We start from the raw sequence: 7,104 nt of genomic DNA on the forward strand, positions 1-7,104 counted from the left end.
AGTATAAGACCATGGGGGCGGAAAAAGTGTCTGAACTACAATAGTCATAACGGCTTCTGGCCTCATGATTTCAAGCCGGCTGCAGAAGGCGCAGGTCTTTTTTCTTTGTAGGTTCTCAGAGACGGGTCAGTTCATAAAGTTTGTTCTTGGAGATTATTTTTAGATTTGGGGAAGAAGTTGTGGCTGCAGCTCTTCTTGGTAAAGTACAGTACATTGTCTGGGGTTTCCCCGTGAATACACACGGACGAGTCATTGGGGGGAGGGCCAGTTGTACGCGTTACACATGAATGAGCTGGGAGGGCGCCAGCCGCAACAGAACTTGACTTCCAAATGAATAAATGAAGGCAATTAGTAGATCTGTTTACAATGTTGTCGAGACAGAAGTAGGTCAAACGTGGCGGAGACAGGAGGGAGGAGGCAGCAAGCAAAGCCAGAGCCAGGGGCTGTCGCTGGTACCTACAGTGATGAGTCGGGGAATTAGGACATGGAAATGCCGTCTTTATTAAGGATGACTTATAAATGAATGTCATATTGAATCACAAGGGACCGGTGGGGTTTATTAGAAAAAGCAATGTTTTGTGATCAGTCCAGCGTGTTTTAACTGAGGAGGGGGCACCCCAGGGCGATTGGGCCCCCTCCTTTTGTGGACTCCTCCCCCCCCTCCACAGAAGCACAGACTCGTGGCCTCAGAGGGCATAATGTGTAGCGTGGATGCTAACGCTGCAGATGCCTACAGGATATCTCCACTTTCATTTTGCACAGGGAAATTTTGTGACAATTTTGTGGTTGATTTTAATCATTATGTTCTGCAAAGTAAATCCAAACAGAAGCGCTTCCCCCAGACATTTCTCTCAGTCGGGCGGGGGAAACTTAGAACCAGTATTTAGATTAATGATTCCAACACTTTGCGATTGCTAGTATTCTCTGGAAACGACTGCAGTAAATTCATTTAGTTGTTTTGGCAGCTCTTCTGTGCCCCGGCATGATTGTATATTCATAAAAACCAACCGTAATTGCCTTTTTTCCCACACTTGTTGTTTAGTTTATTGGTCAGCGCGGATGTTGCATGCTTTAGGACTCTCCAGCCAGCCACTAATCTTGACGGTAGCGTAGAAATGGTGGTCTGCTGGGAACAGTAAAACAGCACTATGTCATCCCAACCCGCCCTGCTCCTAATAAATGCAGGATGCTGCGAGGGACCCTGGCAGAGGCTGAATGTGACATAGGGGACCAATTCCTACACATCCCCACACAACACAGTCAGCAGCCTCCTCTGCAATGCATGCCATTATCTTAGGGCGCATGCATTATACATGCAGATACAGTGCTCTATCTGAAATTGCTGTTAAGAGCAGGGACCGGATGAAGGGCGCTGCTGCCACCGTCGGATTTAGCCATGCATGCCTTTCTCCTCCCTTCCCTCCTCTCAGCTCTGTCTCCTCTTCCATAAATCTCATTGTCGGTCTTCCCCGGTTAATGGTGACCTCAAGCAGGCTCTCAACTGCCGAAGCCCTCGTGTTGCATAGATGATGAGCATGGAGGGGGAAAGTCAAAGTGACCTCCAGCACTCTGATGAAAACCCATGCAGCTCGGGTGCAATAGGCGGTCTTCTATAATTCAGCGACCGCAGAAGAAGACAGAGCGAGCGGCGTTTTTCTTTGGAGCCGCACAGTGTGCGAGTGTGTGCGAGCAGCGCTGCAGCGGCTGCCCAGCACTCCTCGTCCTTAACGTCGCTTAAGTGCAAGAATAGGAAGAACAAGGGGTAAACAGAGGAGTCCGACCGTGGCTCTGAGTGATCTGTAGACTGCAGCTGAGGGGGAATAGAGAATGAAGGGGGTGAAATGTGAGCTGTACTCTCCAGCCCTGAGACAAGTACAGAGCAGCTCTCCAGTTGTGTGGGGTTTTTTTTGTGTAAAAGCACTCTCTCTGAGCCATTTGTATGTGGCTCAATAACTACCAGACTGGAATTCATCCTCTAGCATGGCTGTAATTTTATTGTCTGTTCCCTCTCTTCAGAGTTTCTGTCTTTTTTTTTCCATCCGAGTTGACATTGCTATATCTCAAGAACAAAGCTTTACTTCGGCTCAGGCTGATTCAGTTACAGATGTGCAGTTCTATATTGCTTTCGCATGCATAAATCATGGAGACCTGACAGGGAACATACATTACATTTGGCGGAGACTAGACCCCAGCGAGTGTATGAATGAGAAAAATAATCAAACACAGTGATGCAGGGGCATCGATGTGAAGCTGTGAAGCACATATGTCCATAATTCCCACACCACTGCACACTGAAATCAAAGAACTTATTCCAAAAGAAGCCTGTTCGTTTCCTCGGCTCACTCCCTCTCTGCCCATATGGCTTCTTGGGGCGGAGGATGCCAAGGTTGGAGGTAGCTGGCACGAATAATTACGATCAAAGAAATTACAATGCAAAAGGAACAGCTGCTACCTCCACTGCTGACAAATCACTGTGAGCGAGAGGAGACGGCAGCAGACAGCGAGCGAGGGAGAGAGGAACAGCAAAGAGGAGGAGAGATGATGCATGTTCCACTATTCAACAACTTTCCCTCTAAGTATCTGCTGCTCCAAAACCCATTTAATCCGCAGTGCAAATAAGGCCTTTGTGGCCATTCACCCAAAAAAGCTGTACAAATACAAGCATCTGCCCAGATTATCTCAGTCTGTCTCCATGGTCGGCCCAGCCATGCTTGTCCCTAAATCTGACCTACTCTGAAACTCTATCCAGTCTCCAAAGTCACTGATTGTGATTTTGGATGAATGCAAAGAAATCTTCCTCAATGTTCAGAAATAGACGTAGCCTGGTTAAAATGACAGCACCCTAGTGGGATAGAGGTCTACCAGGACTAAACACAGGTGGATTTAGCTCAAATAGAAATTCACTGGAAGGCAAATGGGACGCAAGTTATTTTACCTTTTTTTTTTTTTTTTGACAAAAGCTCCTAAAGGGTTAACGCACAATAGGGAAAACAGTAAAGAATTTATACAGAGAACATTTCCCATCGCTATAAACCGTCCCTCTCGTTGGACTTGGTCCTCAAATTAACATTGAATTCTCTAAGTCTATTAAGAAAATGGTTTGCGGCTGAACACTGCTCGTGTTGGATGTAGTCCAGGTGCTCTGGGCTTCTGGGTAATATGTTATAGGTAACTGATTACTTACTTTCTTTCTGAGAGCAGCTCAAGCAAGTTATCCAGCAAAAAGTCACAGGGGAAAATAAATTAAGTAGCGTTTGTTTCTTTCTGCAACTCAATTCAGTTGGTTTGAAACAAAGATTTCTTTATTTTTTTTAACCTTGAACTTTTCTGTGAAGGGACTGGTGATTGTTCAGAAGTCGCTGATGTTATTATTTATTTGGAATTCCACCAACTTATACAGACATGCCATGAAGAAAGTACTACAAAGGTTTTCTTAGAAATGGAATAAGATTTGAGTTGGAGGCGTTTGATGCAATGGAAGGAAGTAGAAGGCTTTAAGTGAAGTGACACAGATTTGCCACGGCTCTACCCACATTAATTCCAATTTACATACATTTTACATGTCATACATATAATGCATTTTCCGTGACCAATATTTGCATTTCTATTTCATTATTCAATTCTCAAAATTCAATTGACAGCTAATTTGAATTTTCCAACAGTAGTACTTTTTTTATTACTTTATCCTCAGATTGGCGGCATCCACGTCGGACATTAAAGACGAGTTACATTTTTCAGTATTTGTGCACATACATTTGGGTATCTTGAGTGCCTACCAACCCAAAAACCAAAAAAAAGACAACCAATTTTGGAATTGGTTACCTATATCAGAAAACATGTGATTTCTCAAGCCATCTAAGTATCATCACTGCTTTTAGAAAGGTGCACGATACTTTTCTCGCAAGCCAATTAGAGCAGACTGGGATTTTTTCCGAGAGGTGTGCTTAAAGCAACAGTTTTTCAGACAAAGGATGAATGCAGGTATATTCAGACAGAAAAGTTATGTTTTTTGAACATTAAAGCATGCAAACACGTTCTAGTAGAAACCCAAAACACAAGTATGAACCTGAAGATGAGCATGATATGTCCCCTTTAACTGCTACTTCAGTGGTTTAGCATTGCACCTCCATTAAGATTGTGGCTTGCAAGAGAAGTTATTGTGGAAAAGGCTGAGATATTCTGACTTTTGGTCCCAAATATGAGTCAACAGTGGACGCTTCATTTCTCATAATGCAACTTGATAGTGTCTTTTGAGAGACCCTCCCTGCCAGGAAAATATCCGTTTCTTTCAAACTTCATGACCCTAGTTTGTATCGTAGACTTTCTGTTAAAAGTTTGTAGTCTTCAAGCCCAACCTGCTGTAACCTTGACGATATCACCACTTTTCTCAGACTTTAGAAAGCCCCCCCCAAAGCCACAGAAAACATTACACACCTGTTTAAATAAACCAAACAGAACTGCTCACGTTGAATAAACTGATCCTTGTGTGTAAAATACGCCTTTAAGGAAAAAAGGGATTACAAACTCTTCAAACTTGTCAATTCTTTCCCAAGAAAAAAGAAACCACATGTGACTTCCCTCAACTTTGTCAGCTTTTCTTTACAACCATATGCCGCCGGCTAACACCATGTGTTGGGGAAAAAATAATGCAAAACACACACATCAGCAAAGTTATTGCACTGTTTGTATTAACAACGGTGTGACAATCTGGAGGCGGTGCACCATATTGCAACACCGCCATCTCTGCATGCTGAGCGCTGCCAAAGCTGCCATCTGGCAGGTGAGCATCATGCTTTCCTACTTGTACCTCTCCTCCCTTTCCTTTCTCTCTTCCACCATCAGTCACCACATCTTCTCTCTCTCTCTCTCTCTCTCTCTCTCTCTCTCTCTCTTTCTTTCTAAGTCCTTCTCACTCCTGCTACCTATCTATTTCCACCTCCTCCTCTCCTCCTCTACCCATGTTTCATCCCTATTCTCCACCTTAATCTACCTGTATATCAACCTCCCTCCAGGCCTTGGATCACACACTGAAACAAGAGGAAGCGTGAAGATTGAAAGGGGGATGACGGAGAGAGAAAAGAGCGAGGACGACAGCATTGTGCAGCATTTTGTTCTCTCTCTCCGTTTCTTTCTTCTCGTCAGTGTCGGTTTCATATCGCTTTCTCTCCTGCTATGCAAAGTATGCCCATCTATGCAGAGTCCCACTAGTAAATCCACATGTGAACGCACGCACACGCATACAGTACACACACACACACACTGGCGCGAAAAAACACTAACACACACGCACTAGGGGCTCTCCTTCTTCTTCTTCTTCTTCCTCCTCCTCGGGCTGTAGCATCTGAGCCGTCGTGTTTAATCAGTGTCTCTGTTGGCAACGGGGCTAGTGGTGATGGTGGGGGGGGGGGGTCTTCAGCTATATGGGTAGTAGTAGTAGTAGTGAGCTGCTGTGCACTCACACACCGTGTAATTGCGTTACATACACTAATTCTCCTGATGTATTGCAGCCACTGTGCCTCGCCTCTGCCCCTGACCCACATCGAGCTCCCTGATGTTCAAATTACTCTAAAAATCAATGTCACGCTTTAGAACCGGTGGTCATTTGAATCAAACGCTGTTTTTTAGCAGCTCTGGAGTTGTGTTACTGATTATTTTCCTGTTTATTTTTTGGTGTGTTTTGTCGCCCTACAACGTGCACTAGAGCTCATTAATCTCCGTAGACGCCGGAGATAACACTGAACTCCTGGCTTCTGGGTGAATTTGACAGAGACAGATGTTTTAAATTACTTCACCTACACTGGTCTGCCGTTGTCTCCGGGTTCAAAAGATTCTAAAATGATGCAGTTCCACCCGCAATCTCTCTGCATTCAAAACTACCATTACAAAAGCACTGGACAAATAGAAATCAATGAACAAAGCCAATGAACAATCCCATGCTTCATTTTGTTGGACTTGTTTTAAATCAATCTCAAGTGGATCCATCTGACTGCAAGGTGGAAAACAGTATAAAGGATCTGAAAGGGTGAGTTCACCCGACTTTAAACCTGGTGTCCAGCCATTAAAGGAACATCTGTAACTGGAAATGTATTTGTGCCCCTCAAAACATAAAAAGATGACATTTGAAAACCTCAACAGCAGCTTGTCTTTACAGAAACGATGTCCAGATTACACTGGATGATCCACAGACTGCAGAACAAATGAATTCAATTGATTTCTGCAAGAGTAGAAAATGCTCACAGTGAGGTCTCTGTGGTTGTTACTGAAAAAACATGCAGATTTGGAATACGTCCATAGCCATAAAAATATGTTCCATTGTTTTGTCGCACAAATATCAGAAACAGATTTCTTATAAAATGTCTGACCAAAAGTATCTGTATGGCTTGAAGCCATTAGGAGTAAAGGGGAAAAATGCTTTTTTGTTTTTTGGATTTAATGATCCTTAAAAATGGAAGAAAATTGGAGTTTAGATTGGATAAACCCCAACTACATTACTAAAACTCCCTCAGATGAGCAGCAATCATCACAAGCAAAAACCTCATTTTCATTTATTCCCGTCAAACGTCTGCAGAAGAGCGAGAGACAGAGCTAATGTGGAGATTCATTTAAATTCTAAAATTAGCAGGCAACTGATAAAGTGCATGACTGGCATGAACGTGCTGAGGGAGAAGCCAATCTCTCTCTCTCCATGAGAGGCTTTACCCGCTCTGGAGGGGCCAGGAGAATAAAAGCTAGTCCAACTGGCCGGACAGATAAGCCGGAGCACAGAGAGAGCATACAGAGGGAAAAAAACCAGGGTTTCATGTGGTTTGCATGAGGAGTGGAGAGTCAAAGAGCCGTGAATCCAACAAGCAGCACTCCTCATCCCCCTCTACTTATGTAGCACCCCACACACACACACACACAGACGGGATGCTCGAAACAAAGATGCACTTGGTCAACAGCATTGTTGAGGTTGGCACTGCTACAGCTAGTGTGTCTCCTTCCTATCTCAGCTCCTGCTCAGCCTTATCAGCGTCCCAGTGGGCTTCTGCTCTGCTCAGGCTGCCAAGGCTGCAGGAGGCAGGAGGCAGGAGGCAGGGCAGCAGCAGAGGACCGACTGTCCCC

The sequence above is a fragment of the Anoplopoma fimbria genome, chromosome 17 (genome assembly GCF_027596085.1).
Source record: "Anoplopoma fimbria isolate UVic2021 breed Golden Eagle Sablefish chromosome 17, Afim_UVic_2022, whole genome shotgun sequence".
Taxonomy (NCBI): domain Eukaryota; kingdom Metazoa; phylum Chordata; class Actinopteri; order Perciformes; family Anoplopomatidae; genus Anoplopoma; species Anoplopoma fimbria.